This window comes from Phyllopteryx taeniolatus, chromosome 1 (assembly GCF_024500385.1).
Source record: "Phyllopteryx taeniolatus isolate TA_2022b chromosome 1, UOR_Ptae_1.2, whole genome shotgun sequence".
In the NCBI taxonomy this organism is placed as follows: Eukaryota; Metazoa; Chordata; class Actinopteri; order Syngnathiformes; family Syngnathidae; genus Phyllopteryx; species Phyllopteryx taeniolatus.
The window spans coordinates 39471175-39491126 of NC_084502.1; the positions used below are offsets into that span (position 1 = coordinate 39471175).

The 19952-nt window shown below is 39.3% G+C and overlaps 1 protein-coding gene and 1 long non-coding RNA gene across 4 annotated transcripts in view; one reads left to right on the forward strand and one right to left on the reverse strand.

Moving 5' to 3' along the window:
• The window catches only part of LOC133487784 (uncharacterized), a 30976-nt gene extending 27960 nt beyond the window's left edge, over positions 1 to 3016 (forward strand). The window contains exon 2 of the long non-coding RNA XR_009791446.1: positions 2644 to 3016. This is a non-coding gene — a long non-coding RNA (uncharacterized LOC133487784). The remainder of the gene's footprint in view (positions 1 to 2643) is intronic.
• The window catches only part of LOC133487774 (cadherin-4-like), a 342915-nt gene that overhangs the window by 232560 nt on the left and 90403 nt on the right, over positions 1 to 19952 (reverse strand). The window lies entirely within an intron of this gene.

A 19952-nucleotide genomic window follows, 5' to 3' on the forward strand; every position in this document is an offset into this window, starting at 1 on the left:
ACATGAAGACATATAGTGTAAGCACTCACATATGTTTAACGCTTACATTAGAGTGGACTCAATTGGATTACCTGAGGACACATTGTCTGTCTTTATTGCAGAGGTCCTTGTCGATTTAAGTCGCTGATGAATTGATTATGCCTCAAGGCCACCTGTTGGGCACCGTCTGGCAACGATCGGACTCAATAGTAAATCAATATCACATGAACCAGTTATCATTGCCCATAGTGACCTTATCAAGGTATATGGAGATATAGATCACAGATCAAACCTGATCAACCAAAAAAAGGTTAATACAGTCTGACCTGTTCACTTTTGGAAAAAAAAAAAACAAGACAAGATAAACATCAACATTTGACCATCACAACCCTGGATGGTTCATAATTTTGATAAGAACCAGAGAGGACATAACTTGAAGCGTGCGACTGTTTCTGGCTTTGTTTTATTGTATTCGCACAACTGTTGGTCTTGTAAAGAGATCCAATAGAAAGTGTTTGAAAAATCTTTGCTATCTACAAGGTTGAGGCAGCTTCTTACAATAGCAACTCTAAACCACACCCATTGCAGCAGCTCTAATTTCCAGCAAGGATGTTGACTGGCCTGCTATTTTTAGAGAAGTTGGCAGATAATTTAGACAGGGAGGGATTGTGTGTTGACATGTATGTACAGTATGTGTGCATCTCTCTGTCTAAACGGGTGTTGCAGATCTCCTGAGAGGTGTTCCACATACAGTCACCTTGAGCCATGTCTGTGTCCTAATACAGAGTACAGAGCATAGAGAAGACCTGGCAGACAAATGGACTGGGTTGGGGTGTAACTCGGCGCTGACAAACATGTTGAGTTGCAAGAAACAACTAATAATAACCGTGATCAAGCACTGTTATTATTGTGGTATCAAATAATCTGTCCGGCTTATGGAGGGTCTGACTTTCGATGATGTCTTCGAGGTAAATAGAAAAAAATTGGCAATAAAATGATCACAAATCTGAGGAAGCCTGAATGGACACTGGACAGACATGGACTGATGAAGGGGGTCTGTCTTTCCCTCTGACTTCCACACTCTTACAGTACACACTGTCAGACCAACGAGTAAAGGCGGTCACTGGAGCAGAAAGATGACCAGAGAAAGCAAGCAGTGGGGAATGCACAACAAAAATAACCGTAGTTACACATTTGGTGCCATTTATGTAGAGTGTAAATCCTACTTTAATTAAGAGGAGCAAAACATTAGCGCCAAATGAGCTGTGATAATTCCACCTGCTTCCATCATACTGTTTCCCTGCAGCTCTGCTTTTGTTTGGGAGTAGGGGCGGCTGCTCCACGCAGTCTGGGGGTTAGGAGTGTGACACCAATCCAAAGCTAAAGACTAAAAACAAAAAAGAATTAATGGTGCCCAAACAAAAAGGGGAGCACGTGCATCAACATGGAAGCAGTTGCTTCATGCAGTGTGTTCTCGTGAGAATTTAACAGGCAACTACTGTAAAGTATATTCTAACTGGACTATTTCCAAGCAACACACCTGTCACTGTGCATGTGCAATGCATATGAGGCTCTAAAAAAACTCTGAGTGCAAAACCCGTCGCTGGGTCTCAGATGCTGTTAAGATGAAGTATTACATGATAACACTGGCCCAGGAGAGACGCTCTCGCATGGTGAGAGGTGCCTGTGAAGATGCAGAAATACAAAGTCTGCAGAGTGAAGATATGAGTGTGGAGATAAGGAGCATAGAGGAGACTGGCCGTTTATCATTTTTCAGAAGAGTGAGAGATGAGAGGCGGCGTCTCTGGGACGAGACCTACTGTATCTACGCCGTCTGACACACCTGTCAAACACTTCCAAGTACTTAAGTATCTTTGTGGTGTTCTATGCCATCTACTCAAGGAAAAGTTAAAGTACCAGTGTGACATTTTCTCACATGGTTATAAAAAAGTAGTAGTCAACCTGATGTCCCTTACAAGTGAATTAGAAAAAAAACTACCATTAAGTTGTTCCATTTGTTTGGCATTCTCTTCCAAACACTCACTAAATCATAATTTATTAATAGTCAACTGTGAAATTACAGATATAAAATCCCAACATTTTTATTTTTTTTTCGGATATTTGAGTGCCAGTAAAGTTAACGATATTCACCACACTTATTATAGACTTGCATATTAAAACTATTTTGTCATCATCAATATGATCTATTTCATCAGTTGTATTTTCCCAACCACCTATCCCTTGGATTGGAAGTCTGACAGTAGTTAAATGCGAACTTTCATTATTTATCAGTTAAATCTAATCATGAAAGTCATTTGAAAAAGGCTTCAGTATTTAAATTTTCATATATTTTGGACTCACAATTTTATTTAAAAAATCAGTTGCATGTCCTTCTTTGTAAAGAGTGTAATACTTCATTCCACTAATTTTTCTTCAGACGTTTTTAATTTTTCAGTACTACAGAATTTCTGAAGGCAAATTAGCAATCACACTTTACTGTTAAATCCATAAACTTATAGTTTAGTACATTCTTTAGAGAATTAGTAGCAAGTAAAATGAAAATTAGTAAAGGCCAAGGAAAGAGACTCAAACCAAAACTGTTTCATTTGGAGGACAGCTACTGCATCCCAATGCCTTGTGCTTATTTTTTCATTTCTTTTTCAGCACCTTCACCAATCTTGTGTCCTTTTAAGAAGAACGGGGTTCTACTGGCTGGATAGCAGTTTACAAGGAAATGTGGGCTAGATAGATAGCTAGATTGATAGATAAACAGACAGACAGTACCTCACAAAAGTTTTTCATTTAAGTATTTATAGAGCAAATATTTTATTATATCTTCATCACTGAAGCAGTGGTTTAGGTTTGCAGACATGCTTAGCCTATACGCTAAGCTGCCTTACCAAGGCCTGTTTCGCGCAACACACACTTGACACCATTTAAAGATGTTAGGATTTGTGTACGCTCTTCCACTGAAAGGGCCTGAGATGTAAAAGTGCGCATGTGTAAAAATAAAAAGTAGTTCCGGTTTTGCACTACCGATGGCTTGTGTGTGTGAATTATTCCTCCAAAAAGTATAACATATAAACACGGTCTTTCGTGCCCTCAAGATGTCAAGTCTAACAGGTTATGGGCCCAGAAGGGAAGCCGGAGGCCGCTGGAACCGCTTATGCTTCGATGGAGATGAAAAAAACTACGAGTTATGGGAGACAAAGTTTCTGGGACACCTGCGCTTGCAGGGCCTCAAGGCAACCATACTCAGAGCAGCACAAGGGGATGGTGACAGCGATGCTGAGAAAAATGAAGAAGCATACGCAGAACTAATTCAAGTTTTGGACGACAAGAGCCTCTCACTTATTATGAGAGAAGCAGCGGATGACGGTAGGAGAGCGTTGTAGATACTGAGGGAGCACTACGCAGGCAAAGGAAAGTTGCGGGTGATTAGCCTTTATACGGAGCTAACTTCGCTACAAAAATCAGCTAACGAGAGTGTCACGGACTATATTATTCGCGCGGAAAGTGCAATTACCGCATTGAGAAAAGCCTTAGAGACCGTGAGCGACGGACTACTGATTGCAATGATATTGAAAGGTTTACCGGACACCTTCAAGTCATTCGCTATCCACGTTACACAAAGCGACAAGATGATGACATTCGGCGAATTCAAAACAAAGTTGAGAAGCTATGAAAGTATGGAAAAATTCAACACCCACTCAAATGATCACAACGTGATGAAGGCAAGTGGCTAGATGAAACATAAATAAGTTAAAAATAACTCTGAAATAACTTGCTATAAATGTAGACAGAAAGGTCACAAAGCACGGGAATGCACTAGTGAACCACAAGAAAATACCTACAAACAATGGTGCAGTTTTTGCAAGAGCTCGACTCATAAAAATGCGAATTGCAGACGAATTAAGAGAGACAATATGAAACAAGCAAGCGATGCTGATGACCACACGTTTGCATTCAAGATAAATGATTGTCAGAGTTCTGATACGACACCCAAGCGATTGATGGTTGATACGGGCGCAACAACACACATAATAAACATTGGCAAGTTTACAAAGTTTGATGAGACGTTCACGCCGAGAAATCACTGTGTGGAGCTGGCTGATGGAACGAGGACAAGTGGCGTTGGACACAAGAGAGGAGCTGCGGAGGTCTATCTCAGGGACATCAATGGTCGCAAAGTGAAGACAACACTGACGAGAGCGCTGTACGTGCCATCATATCCGCAGGACATCTTTTCTGTGAGATCACCAACATCCAACGGAGCTTCAGTGATTTTTCGAAACAGATCCGCAAATAAGTGATCCATGTGAGGGAAGGTTTAGAACCTCTATGCCAAAAGCCAAAGTGGTTGATCAAAGTCTGGAGCAGACACGGGAACCCCACATTGAACCTTCACAAAATGATAAAGAATCCCGAACAGGACAGGAAGAAATTACCTCACATTATCCTACGAGAGAGAAAGAGACCTCAGTACCTAGAGGACTATGAATGTGAAATAGAATGTGATGACTTGATATCCAAAAATGTAGATTTCTGTTACAGGATGGTGTGTGATGTACCACAAACCTACAGTGTAGCCTTGCAGTCGCCAAAGTCAAACATTTGGGCTCAGGCTATGAAGGAGGAAATGGATTCCTTTCAGGAAAATAACACATTCACATTGACCACACTGCCAGAGGGTAAAAATGCAGTGGGGGGCAGGTGAGTTGACACAATCAAAGAAAAAACAGATGAGACTGAAACATATAAGGCAAAAACATTTTCTCCAACTGTAAACATGACATCTGTACGTACAGACATATGACATGACATTACATCAGATGGATGTTAAAACAGCCTATATGTATGCTCCTATCGATTGTGAGATGTATATAGAGCAACCCGAAGGATTTGAAACCAAATGCGACAAAGGTGGGAGAATAGTTTGGAAACTGTACAAGTCATTATATGGATTGAAACAATCCAGAAGAAATTGGAATAGGATGTTACACGACTACCTCATTTGTGCAGAATTCAGCAGATCACTGTGTCTATAACAAACAGAGAAGCAATGAATGGATCATTCTAATAATTTGGGTCGATGATCTAATTATTGCTGCAACTGATGAGGATGCTCTTAACAAGGTAAAGGCAATGGTGAAAGCAAAATTTAAGATGAAACTCAAACATTTTCTTGGCATTGACTTTTCACAGCACAATGAGATCACAATGAACCGAACAAGATATATCACAAAAATACTGGAAAGATTCGGTATGTCTGATTGCAAGGCAAGGGTGACACCATGTGAGCAAAAATAAAACATTGACAATGACAGTGCACCTATTAATCCGAGAAAATATCGTGAAGTGGTAGGCAGTTTGATATATGTGATGACATGTACAAGACCTGACCTAAGTTGGATTGTCAGTAAACTGTCACAATACCTTAAAGAACCAACAGAACAACAATGGATAATGACTAAACATGTTCTAAGATACTTGAAGGGAACAATTAATCAAATATTGTGTTACAAGAAAAGAGATAATACTCTTGAGTTTGTAGCATATTGTGATGCTGACTGGGCAGCAGATCAAGACGACAGACGAAGTATGACATGGTACTGTTTTAGTATAACTAAAGATCCATCCATCCATCCATTATCTGAGCCGCTTATTCTCATACGGGTTGCGGGTGCGCTGGAGCCTATCCCAGCTATCATCGGGCAGGAGGCGGGGTACACCCTGAACTGGTTGCCAGCCAATCGCAGGGCACATACAAACAAACAACCATCCACACTCACATTCACACCTACGGGCAATTTAGAGTCTTCAATTAACCTACCATGCATGTTTTTGGTATGTGGGAGGAAATCGGAGTGCCCGGAGAAAACCCACGCAGGCACGGGGAGAACATGCAAACTCCACTGAACCCCGGTCCTCAGAACTGTGAGGCAGACGCTCTAACCATACGTCCACCATGCCGCTTAACTAAAGATGGGCCTGTTATTTCGTGGTAGTCTAAAAAGCAGTCAACAGTTGCTTTGTCCACCTGTGAAGAAGAATACATCGCATTGGCTGCTACTGCACAAGAAAGCATGTATCTTGTACAACTTCTAAAAGGGATGGACATGGGAGGTGAATGTGCACCAGTGACAATATTTGAAGACAATCAAGGTGCAATTGCTCTTTCAAAGAACCCAGTGTGTCGTCAAAGATCTAAACACATTGACATCAAATATCATTTCATTTGATCTGCACTCATTGATAAGAAGGTTGTTATTGAGTATTGTTCAACAACAGACATGGTTGCAGATGTTCTCACAAAGCCTATTACAAAATGCAAGATTCCTATTTGTTTGGAATGTGAAGTATTAACATCTTTAATGGTACAGTACAGTGTAAGAACAAGTGGGGGTGTTAGGATTTGTGTATGCTCTTACACTGAAAGGTTCTGAGGTGTAAAAGTGTGCATGTGTAAAAATAAAATGTAGTTCCGGTTTTGCACTACCGATGGCTTGTGTGTGTGAATTGTTCCTCCAAAAAGTACAACATATAAACACGGTCTTTCGTTCCCTCAAGATGTCAAGTCTAACAAAAGAAACTAAGTTTGTCTTGGTCTATGTCATTAGTCTGCTTGTCTTGTCTCAAACTGCTTAAGGGCTTTCATGTGCATCATCTTTAGAAGAGGCTTCCGCCTTGGATGACAGCCGTGGAGGCCAATTTGATAGGGTGCAGCGTATGGACTGAGCACTGACAGGCTAACCCCTAGTCTACAACATTCACACTTTACCAAAAGATGACCTCTGGATATAACGCTGAGCACATGCACTCAACTCTTTGGTCGAACATGGCACGACCTGTCCTGAGTGGAACCTGTCACGTTAAACCTCTGTATGGCCTTGGACACTGTACTGCAGCTCACTTTCAGGGTTTTGCCAAACTTCCTATAGCGTAGGAATCTTTATGTAATGCAACAATTCTTTGTTTGTTTTTTTTTCAGATCCTCAGACCTTTTTTTGCCATGAAGTGCCATATTGTACTTTCAGTAACCAGTATGGGAGCGTGAGAGCGATAACACCAAATTTAACACACATGCTCCCTATTCACACCTGAGATTTTGTAACAACTACAAGTCACATGAATACATTGTACAGTCATTGCATGCAATACTGATGCAACATGAGAGCTGTCCAGGCAGCTCCACCAATACTATCACGCAAATCATTTTGTTAATCTGTAGTCTCAGTAAAGGTATGATCCTTCGTGTAGTTGTACAATAAGTCTTTGGGCAACATAATTCTTTCTGCAACTCCTTCAAATTGAGAGAAATGTCATTATTTGTAGCCATAATAGGGAAATCAATGCAATTACTGTATGTTTCAAGTCTTCTCTTGGTGCTTTTATATCATGAATAATTTCCAAACTAATAAATGACATTAGCACATGCTCCCTTCAGAACTCTTCTCTCTTAACCCTTGATTGTGTGACCTCGCCTGATGGAAAATTAATTATTCTGTTTCCTGTTGGTGCATGGACACTATTCTGCACACTGTTGGTAAAGTGTGATTTGACACCATGAGAGTATTTTGCTTTTAACCTGAAGTAAGATAGTGAAATGCTCTAATGTACATTAAGCTACTGCCAGTCGTGCTTAAACACAGTCACACAATCTATGAATATAATCATTTTAAAAGCATTTCATTCTGCAGGCTGCACTGGCAAATCAAAGCCCCTCAAATTTCCCTTCACATGCCCTCTGTCCTTATTCCTCCTTAATCGTTGCCTCAGATAAGTAATGTATTCTGTGAAAAGGTTACATCTCCAAAAACATGGCAATCACATTCAAAGTTAATGGGATACATAAACTCAAGAGCTCATGGGTGATGATTAATCAAATGATGAAAAGTACATGGCTTAAATCAGGTTAGATCAAATTAATCCCAAATCAGCCACTATTATACTCCTCTGGGCAATTTAGTGAGAAAATACAATTATGGGCTATACGTTACACCTCACCAGTTCATCTCAACTCCAGTTCCTCTGGGGTACCACACCATGGCTGTGCACCTGATCTACCCCCTCACTCTGGAGTATGATGAGGTGGGTAGAGTATCCATGCCAGCTCCTCAAGGATGTTATTTTTTTTTTGTAAAATTGTCAAGTGAAGTACATTTTTATTACAGTATATAGCTCCAATCCATAACAAAAGTTTCATTTGGAGCAGTTTCACGACTCCACTCCTCACATAGTACAGAAAGCCAAATGAAACCCACATACAACATAAGTAAAGTATTTTTTTGTTTGTTTGTTTGTTTCTATACTGATTACTTTGTTCATTGTCGTGGCAGGAGCTGGAGTCTCTGCCAGATGACTGATACTCAGTCAAAACAGGCTGCAAACTGTCACTCGTTTGACCAATGATCAACTCCTGAATTAAGATTTCCTGAATGGGCAAAAAAAAAAAAAAAAAAAACTGCATAATGTATTTTATAGAACAGTTTTAAATAGGCTTTAATATTTGTGGACCAGCCTACTGACTGACTACCTGCTGTTAAGACTGCATCTAGTGACCCTTGTTATGTCGAGATACACCCTCATTTTTGACTTAAAACAAAAATGTGTTATTAATAAATTATAAGGGACTTTATTGCCTCATTTGGCATGATTTTTTCCATTATGCAGTCACCCACACGCCCTGTGAGTGATTGATGAGCAGTTCAGGGTGTACTTTGCCATTCACCCTAAATCAGCTGGGAGAGATTACAGCCTTCCCATTGGCCTTAAACCGATAAGTGGTCTAGAAAATAGATAGGTAGAAGTGGGGAGTGCCTAGGATCAGCATTTACCTTTGCTGTAATAGGCAAATGGAAAATGTTATTGTAAATGAGAAGGTGCGCTGCTATTACATACATTGATTCCTGCATTGTTGTTTCTAAAAACAGTTAAACAGTTTACAATTGCACACTTGTGATATTACTCATAACTGAGAAATAATATTTTATATTACTCTTTGTTGGGCGCTACCAGACGCTACAGTAATTGTTATTCAGCCAAAGTGTGCTTCACTGAGTACCTGCTCTGCCATTCTGGTCATTGTTGCCTCAGATACCCACAGAGGGAGGCAAATCCACTCAGAGAATAAAAACATTACGAAGTGGCCAAGAAGAGAAAGTTTGTGTGCAGCAGAGGAGGAAGGCATGTAAAAGGCATTTTACTCCTCTTCTTTCATGACAAAGGGAGTTATTGCTCATTTTCTTTCTGTCTGCTATCATTTGGGAAAACATCCCAACATGAGATGGTGAAAATAAAATTTCAAGAGGGAATTGTGAAGGGAACAGATCTTGCCTTGGAATACATTTAGTCTTCCATAAAGACAACAACATGAGTTTCCAGCCCTGCATTGATGCTTGGTGTTTATTCATGTGGTCACTCACTTTCTACTCAGAGCTATAAATATTAGGGATTTGTGGTTATTGATGTTTTTAGTCTCTTTCTGCTGACATGTTCAAATGCAAAACAACATTTGTGTGTTCATGGAAAATAGATGATGCAAAAAGACACTTCATGGACGTCAAAGGGAGAAAAGCAATAGCAGGCCATTTAAAAATGCTGAGGCAAGATGGGCGCAAAATGGTGAGATGAGGAAGAAAGTATTGGAAGATGCAATCTGACAATAAAGAATTTCTCTAGTCTTGCATTGTAATCTTGATTCTGTAAATCAATATGGACATGAACAAAATGGTCCTTTCATGCTGGCTAAACCACAGCAGTTTTCTTGGTTTCTACAGAGTAATAATTATTGGCGATATCCTTTCGAGAAACTGGTTGCCCTTGCGTTTAAGTGACACCGAGTTGATAATTAGCATAATTATTTCAATTACAATGAAGCATCTTGCAAATGTTGACACACGCTTGTTTTTCTCTCACTGACATCTATATAGACAAAGTAAATTAGTTTGTGGCGGCTGTTATTGGGTTATCTGGTCTACATGTAAATGTTTTTAACAACATTAAATAATTGGGCGTTAAGAGTGGAATTTAAGTACACCCGAAATGTAAATCAATTATTCTGAGGGAAAGAGGCTCGTACATTTTTCATTTGACTTACTACAAAGTAGCAGAGGGAGAAACTTTCATGAGTGAGAGCAACATTTAAATATTTTAAGAAGAATCTTCTGATGCTGAGTGACCATGATTGAGATGCCATCCCATCATTAAGTGTTTGATGTCCAACAAAACCAAACAACTTCTCTTAATACTGATCAGTGACGGTCCCTCAATTTGTAATAAGGGATTTTAATTGTTAAGATATTTGCCATTTGGCCTTTAAATGCTCGACTTTTAAACGCAAAATGCTCAATTTCAAATATGCCTGTGTGTGTTTGCCGCTTATGTTCTATTCTGTCTACTCATTTAACTAGGTGTGTGCTGCTGGTGGAGCCCCCTGCTAATATGAGCTGATTATCACAGTCAGCTGGGTTATAAGCCTTGCAGGAGCATCAAGAAGACGCCAAAATATTGCCATTTCCTTGCCATTACATATGCTGCATTTCGTTGTTTGTTGCTTGTTCGTCTGGCTTGACGAATGTTAAGTACTGCCATGATCTCATTTTTGTTTTCTAGCAGCCTTAGCGAAGACATCTTTAGTTTTACTCCTTAATTTGCACCTGCCCTCCACTGTGGCTCCATCAGTCTCTTTGATTTGCTCTTGGGTCCAAGATTCAAGGGTAACCTTCAATAGCAGATAATTTTTCATCAAACTGAGATATAGCAAAAAGACGACTCATATTTTTCCTAAGTTGGGCCAATGATTGCAATGAACCGCCTTACAACGTGATACAAAAGAACGATTTCAACTAGCCAGTCAGTGGGGAAAAAAATTAGGATCAATTCACAATGAAAATGAATGATTTAATGTAAATATAATGATAATAAAACAAATAATTCATAATACAAAAAATGCAATAATTGTTTGTGCAAAGTTTAACATTTTAATCACAAAAGTACTTTAATGATGGGTTAAAGGTCAAATGTCAGAATTCTACTGGTTGCAATTTCAAGTGAGTTCTTCTTCTTACGACTAAAGAGTGAACATTGTTGTTTGTTGTCTAGATTAACACCGCTGAAGCTAAACCCTTGTGGGAAGCATCCATTGTCTATCCCGAATAATTCTGAAAGCGATGCAGTTTTTGTAATGTATTGATTTTGCACCAGCTCAATTTTATCCCGTCAGCGATAAGAATAAAACACCTTCTGCACCATGTCCCAGATTTTTGACTATTTGCATAAACTGCTACTGTAAATTATTCACAGCTGTTGTCTTAGGTTTTCTGAGTCATCATATTTCAATCTCCTGTGCTTTATGTCTGCTGTTTTCAGTCAAAGAGAGTCCGTGTTCACATTATGAGCATCCATTTTAGAACTCATTCTGACATATCTAGATCTCTTCTTTGTTGTAATTATGTTAAGAGCAGTAATGAAAAGCTACAGTATTTTCTCACAGGTGGGTTTCCCTCACATGCAAGGCACTATCTAAGAGCAAAAATTGGCATTATTGAAGGTCCATATTTGATCTTCATATGTAGCAACACAAGTGTTTGTGACTGAAGATGATTTGCAATCCGACACAAAATGTAGCACACCCGTTTTTCCTCGCTTCAATCTGATAGAATTGAGGCTGTTCAAAAACGAGTAGAACAATAAGCATCCTCTGAGAAGATAGCGGAGGAAGCTATGGTTGGGCATGGTTTTTATGTGAGGAATGTGAGATGATACAGCAAACTTGGAAACACCGGCGGACCCAAACGTGGTTCTTGTATAGCAGAAAAAAAAAGAAAAAAAAACCTGATCATTTCGTCATTAAAGGAAGAGCAAAGAACAGCACTGAAAGCTTTTCTTGATGAAAATATTTTCCTCACTCCAGTAAGAGATGCTCACTGCTTGTTAAGATAGCACTACGCAATTTATTCTTCTACATTTAAAAAAATAATAATCTGATTGGCTACTAATGAATGAGACAGCAATAACCAATCAACTTCCTTCCTTTTTCAAACAATACAGCTTTTTTTTTTACCAGATGGATTGCTGTTTTATCTGTCAGGTTATGTGGGCTTGTGTGCGTGTCTTAAACTGTCTAGTTTAACTTAACACACATAAAGTACATACACATACTGGTGCAAACAGACAAGAATGGTAAACTTACTGCAACACTTATTTAGGAAAAAAACCAACACAATAACATACCAGAAAATAGGGTCAACATACGTAGCTGTAGCTACAGTAGCTCTTCTCCCTCCCTCACTTATTTGCACATTATCACCATTTGTCATGAACACTTCTTTAATTACAAGGCCCTCCTTTTGCCTTTCAGCAAATACTAATGTATACTTTCATTAGAAAGCATTAAGTAGCTGGCCCTTCCTTCCTGTGCGTGTTCATATTAGACCCAGTCCCTTGTGTGCGTATAATGAAGTACCCGGACGTGCATGATACGTTTTAATTCTACAGCATATTGCACACATAGTGAAGTGTCAGCAACAAAATGATTAGTTACTATCTTTATTCATCTCATTAGTCATCTCTATGACGAAAACAATGAAGACTACCAAGCAGATGATCACACTTTTGTTTCACACATGCTGCAAACATGGTTACAAGTATGGATGTGTTACACACAAACAAGTTTACGAAATAATCTGGGATGAGCTCCTCCAATGAATAACTGAAATTGTGTTCACAATAGTAAACAAGGTTTTCAATTTTTAATATTCCCCACTTCACTACACATTTCTTTGCAACAGAATGATCTTCACACGGAATGTGTTACACCTCATCCCATCCATTTATTAACATTCTGTCAAACAAATATTGGAATCACCGAATCTAGTTTATATCTCATGAATTGATTTATGCGTTCGGAATCAATGCTTAAAAGCATATATTGAAAACCAAAGCGCAGCACGGTGACCAACTGGTTAGTGGCTTTACTGCATAGTGTTCTCCCTGTGCTTCTCCAGGTACTCTGACTTCCTCCCACATGCCAAAAACATCCACGTTAGGTTAATTTAATACTGTAGCCTAAAATGTCTTTGGGTGTGTGTTTGGATAATGTGACCTGTGATTGCCTAGAAACCTATCCCAGGTTTACCCCGCCACTTACCTAAAGTCAGCTGGGATAGGCTCTAGATCGCCTGCGACCCTAATGAGGACAAACGTGATAGAAAATGGATGGATGAAAATGAATTCAACACACAGTTAGAAAAAGACGATGTCAAATATACTAAGTATATACTAAATACTAAGTCTGGTAAATCTGGACTGTGGACAGCAACCCCTTCTTTTTTTCTTTCTCCCCACTTCTGATATTGTTATCCAAGGAGTCTATTATTTCCATATAAGCATATTCTATTGCCCACTTCCCTACTTTGTTATGCAGGAGCCAAGAACTGGTATTAAATATTAAACTCAAGTGCCAAGGAGAGAAGTTATGTCACCTCTCTAATTGTATATATGGGTGAAGTAAATTTACATGAGCACATTTTATGCCTCTCCTATCTATATAAATATTGGCAGAGGATTAAGAGCAGATAGAGGAGGTGTGAGTGCAAGCATATCGCGATTCATAAATTGAGTTGTTTACTCCTGATGACATGCCTCCACAAGGCTGAAGATGTGGATGTGTTTTATCCTATTTTACTGGTTTTCAATTACTTGTGTGTTTCAGTGTCCTAATAAGAATTGGCCACCAGTAGCCATGGGGACTGAGCGGAAGTGTCGTTTCTGTGAAGTGATGTTTAACACTGTTGCTGGTTTTATTTTGGTAGGTTGCCACTTCCCGTTTTTGGTCTATTACACTTGGCTTAAGAGGACTCTCATCCAGCATATCAAACAGCTTTTGTGTAAATACAGGACTACGATTTGAATCCTTTGTAGCTGGTGTCATTGAGTCCATCTGTTTTTAATGTTTGACAAGAAGGAGCACTGAGTTATTTATGTAGGTTTATACAACCCCAATTCCAATGAAGTTGGGACGTTGTGTTAGACGTAAATAAAAACAGAATACAATGATTTGCAAATCATGTTCGACCTATATTTAATTGAATCCACTACAAAGACAAAATATGTAATGTTCAAACTGATAAACTTTATTGTTTTTAACCATGCATGGTTTTGGGATGTGGGAGGAAACCGGAGTACCCGGAAAAAAACCCACGCAGGCATGGGGAGAACATGCAAACTCCACACAGGCGGGGCCGGATTTGAACCCGGGTCCCCAGAACTGTGAGGCAGATGTGCTAACCAGTCCACTGCTGTGCCTCATTGTGTTGTGTCTTTGAAAATGAGTAGCATAGCTTATAGTAACTTTTTGGAGTTATACAGAAAAAGAAATCTAGCAAAAACAAACACGAGTCAGTCTACTAGTCTTTCCGTTTCAAGTCCATCTTATCTTCCCGATCTTACCCTCCAACATGGCGGAAACAAAAAAAAAAACAATCATGTGATTGAAAACTCTCGCTTTGTGATATGCTGTACACTGCATTTAGTTGTCAATTTTCTTTTGTACGACAGATAATGTTAGAAAATTGTGTCAAGCGCATCAGTGATGCAACATTTATTAACCCTCCTAAACTGTCATTAAGAGATATAAAGTTAGTTTTTTATTGTTTGATATAATTCATATTAGACTGGTTAAGATGTGCTTATATTTTTATGACAATTTATTTATTTTTGGCTAAAAACACTGCCTGTACAACATTTTTTATTGTATATTTTGCGTGTACATTGAAAAGGACCTCTGGGTTCTATCAGAAATGTTCCAAGACACAATGAATGAGCATGAACTTTGGTGCCAAGTCAGCTTCCTTACTGTGCTGCTTTATTGTAACCATGAATTGTGTCAAATGGGCCAAAGAGAAAATCTGACGTTATCTCAACATACTTGTAGGACAATTTATCAATTATCACAATTTGCTGTTATTTAATAATATATGTAATAAAAGGAATAACATGTCATAACATAATACATGTACTAATAATTATGGTAATATATACATAGGTCAGGACTTGTCATATATAATTACACAATATTCAAAAGACTACTTTTTAAATATAAACAACTTGTAATAAAAGAAACATACATTTTGCAATTTGCGGTTAGGCTCAGAGTTGACAGAACAACAAAAGATGGCGAACATTTAAGAGAGTGAACTTGTTCAGGCTACTAACTGCAGTGTGGGAACTGCAGCGCATATTTTATTAACCTTAACACTTCTCAAAATAATAGCTCAAACATCAGCTCGTTCCAGCGCTGAAATATAAACATAACTGGTGGGGAATTGCCACTTGCTATGCGGGTAATATTTGCCTTCAGGGCCATCTTCAAATTAGGCTCTCCATGCTGCTTATCTGATACCTTTGATAAGATTGGCGGGGTCATTTAAGGCAGTGGATATTGCATTAACATGTTGTGATAAACACTTGACTTTCAACTGTCACCAAAGTTCATCTTAGCTTTTTTCCATGGAGTATTATCTCAATACAAGTAGCAAAATTAGGAACTTTTATGACCTAACAATGAAACAAGTTTTCCATTCCTCAATTGCTGTTCAGAAAGTCAGCTTGTGATCAGTTCTTTAAAAAAAAAAAAATAATAATAATAATAATAACTCAAGCAGTATAGCAACTGGGTGATCAGAGACCATGTACAGTATATTTAAAAAGAGAACATTGTGCAGTCCTGTTCTGCTCTCTATCGACGAACATAAATGACACTTTCCCTCAATTAGTGCTCTTCTCCAGATTCAAGGCCCATCATGACTTCACACTGCCATCAACACTGACACGTTTGCCTTTATTGTCACTATGCAGCTAATTGATATAAGAGACAAGGAGTGAGGAAAAAGACGATTGACAGAGACTGAAAATAGATTAAAAAAGTGTAGCCCTAGTTTTGAGGATGATAGCACAATGGCGCAAAGACATGCAAAAGAAAAAACGTAAATACATCTAACACAGGGGTGCATTAACTACTAGTGTGTGCACATTTTCTTTTTTTATTATAGGTATGTTTTGATTTAGTTTGTGCTGTTTTCTGTAGATGGTGGAAATTATTTGCATGCACATGCAGTACTATTGAAAGGCATTATTGACCCCACTTTAAAGGATTAGTTTACAAATTGTGTGGGTTGTAATCCAGTAGCCCTTCCTAAATGCCCCTTTATTGTGAGGCAATTACAGACACCATTGTGACAATGCAGACTGGATTAGTTTGGCCCCTTTTTGAGTATTGTTAATGTAAAAAGAGATTGAATGCAAATGATATTCAAAAGGCAACTTCAAAGACACTGACAGGAATTAAAACCACCAACCCGAGTTAGGTGTGCCATTTATTTGTCCAGAACTTTATTTCCAAATCACTTGCTCTTTAAGTAACACAGTTGTTAGTTGGATCAGTAACGACCTAATCCAGCAGAACAAGAATAAACAATTGACAACAAAATGTCTCCATCTATGTTTCAAATTTCAACAGTAAGCAGGGACCTAGGTGCGTGCATTTACAATTTTAAATATCAATTTTATCTACTGGTGGACAACTGATTAGTACATATGCCTCACAGTTCTAAGGACTCAGGTTGAAATCTAGCCTCACCTGTGTGGAGTTTGCATGTTCTCCCCGTACCTGTGTGGGTTTTCTCCAGGTACTCCGGTTTCCTCCCCCACCCCAAAACCATGCATGGTAGGTTAATTGAAGACTCTAAATTGGTGTGACTGTGAGTGCGAATGGTTGTTTGTTTCTATGTGCCCTGCGATTGGCTGGTGACCAGTTCAGGGTGTACCCCGCCTCTCGTCCGAAGATAGCTGGAATAGGCTCCAGCAAACCTGCGACCCGAGTGACGATAAGCGGTATGGAGAATGAATGAATGAATGAATTTTATCTCCTATATTATCTGAAAGTTCCCTCAGCTTGAAAGTTTTTGGGGTATTGGGAAAATCTCACACTTCTCAAATATTTTTAAATCATTTTAAACTCCGCTGCGACATTCCTAGAAAAAAATAACTCGGTGTCCCGCTGGGACAAACAGATAGGCACCAAAACAGTACAATACTGTCCTGGTGTGAATCATTTAGAATCTGTGATTGTAAAACTCCAACAGAATTTAAATTTTGTTACTTTTTATCATGGCAGAATTTTAGGTTGCCCAATTTAGATGGCACTGGACAGATAGTGATTTACTTTGTGCGGTCGTGCAGCACTGTTCTCAAATCGAGATAGAGGCCTAATGGAAGCTCACACAGCTTTTATTAGCTGTGAAATCCAATGGCATCAAATATTAAACACTTCATTATGGAGCACTGCTTGTCTTGTTCCACAGAACAGCCACTTAAACCTACAACAGCCTAGAGAAAATAAAGGGGAAAGCAATGTAAGATGACAGCAGTAATTATGGGACTCTATTTCATAAGATGTGTTTGTCATGAGGAAATTGCGCTGTGTACACGTTTGTGCAAATATCAGCATGCCAGTCAACAACAGGCACAGTGTTAATATTTAATCTTCATACATTAAAACAACAATTCACACAGTGCAGACTGTATTTAAAAGAACAGTAAGGAACAATTGAATTTTCTATCACAGGCTGCCCCTACACCAGCAAACTAGTCTGTTATAACATGTTTTGATATACAGTATATACATTATATACAGTGTATACATTGCCAATGTATTAAACATTTTAAACACCACATAAGTCAACTGATACTGATTTTTTGGATTGGATTGGGGGTGGGGAGCAGCCATGGTAAAGTAACTATCAATGATGCCTGTTAAGAGTTCCAGTTGGATTTCCCCACTGCCGTGGGTGCTGGTGGTGGGAGTAAATGGCCCCCATCGCTGTGTACTCGTTTTGATAACTTAAAAAATGTTGGCTGTTTTTTCTTAATGCTTATTACTGCTACCTGTTTATGGATAAAGTAAGTGATCTGTGGTCACCAGGGCCGGCCCGTGGCATCAACAATTTATGCCCTTGTTTAGGGCCACAACCGCTGGGGGGGGGGGGGGGGGGTTGCATTGGCACGTATCCGGAAGTGTTTCTTCCTCTTCGCTTTTGTGAGATCACGTGTAATCACACGAGACTTCAAGATCGGAGGTGCAACAGAATATTTATGTGTGTGGTCTGCTGTGTTGAGATTCTCTGAGAACACCACACACGACGACCAAAACTGTTGAATGCCTGATTTTTCTTTATCTTAATGTGTGAGGTCTGTAGCAGTTTAAAAGAAATCTTTGAAGAGTGGAAAAATCTTTATGTGTGTACCAGACCTAAGGCTCTTCTCCCCTGATTGCTCAATTGAGATGGGCGGCAAGCTCTTGGAAGAGCCCTGGTGGTTCAGAATTTCTTCCGTTTATGGACGATGGAAGCCACGGTACTCATGGTGCCCTTCAAAAGCTCCCCAAAAATTTTTTGCACCCTTCCCCACATCTGTGCCTCAAGAAAATCCTGTCTTGGTGGTCAACTGACAATTCCTTTGACTTCATGCTTGGTTTGTGCATTTTCAACTTTAGGACCTTGTACAGACAGGTGTGTACCTTTCCAAACCATGTCCAATCTGTTTAATTTACCATAGGTAGACTCCCTTTCACCATGCACCTGAGCTCAATTGTGGCTGTGAATAGCTGGGCTAATAAAGGGCTGTGCACGAATCGGTGGTGACTCAAATTGGGATTCGAGTGCTCACATGTAACCTGCCCGGCTACGCAAACTCAAGCCCGCCAATAATTGTGGAAAGTCAAAGACAATGACTTTGATGGAGATTTTCCGCCTGTTCCAGGAAACGTGAAATGAATGTTGAGGGAAGAACACTAGTCGATTTTTTTATGTACCGGTATTTGTTTCCTGGTGAGCTCATTGATGAAACGGTGTAAATCACCTACTTGTATGCTCTGCAGAAAGTAAAAGAACATCCAGCAGTGATAAGCGAAGAATTTCTCTCAGCAAATTCAGCACAGGGAGTCACTGGTCCTGACTCACCAAATCGAAAATGCAAACAGATGCCGTAATGCTGCATACACACGTGCCACTATGCCCTGGATGCTTTGCTTGCTTTCATACAACCTAGGATTGATGAACTATACAAAGGTTTATTTGAAACTCAATGTTCAGAGAAAGAGACTGTTCGATGATGCAGCTGTTCATAGAAGTGTTGACTGTTGGTTCTTGTTGCTGAAATAGCAGTCCTGCACCCTCACAAAGTTGGTCTGGTTTTTGAAGATGTTTTGAAACATTGAGTTACCATAGTGGACCGCTTCATGGTAGTGAGTGCTGTGAATTTCTTGTTCATTTTAATAATAATAATAATAATAATGCATTTCACTTATAGAGTGACTTTCTAGACACTCAAAGATGCTTACAATTCCATGCATTATTCATACACTCAATCATACCCTGCTGGTGGTAAGTTACTTGTGTGGCCACAGCTGCCCTGGGGCAGTCTGACAGAAGCGTGACTGCCATTCTATGCCTATGGCCCCTCCAACCACCACCAAACATCCAACCACATTAATTTGTAGGCAATGTGAGTTAAGTGTCTTGCCCAGGGAAACAATGCCGACATGCACTCGGGGGGGATACAAACCGGCGACCCTCCGGTTGCCAAGCGTACTCTTACGCCGCCCACGTCTAATGTCTGAGATCACTAAATGTATATTACCAGAACCATACAATGAACAAAATGTAGCTGATTCCATAATACTTTGTGTCCTATTTGACAAGGTTATGGTTAATTGTGATTTCCCAGTGATTTGGGTTACTATAAGGAAGACCATGGAAAATCATTTTCTTTGTCCAAACAAAGGTTCCTTTAGTTGTACCAGGCATTGAAAATGAACAATACAGTGGTTAAACAAGCGTGGTCTAACAGTTTTTTTCTGTGACTGTGAGGTCAGAACCTGATTGGACTTGCTATGTAACTTATATTGTGCAACC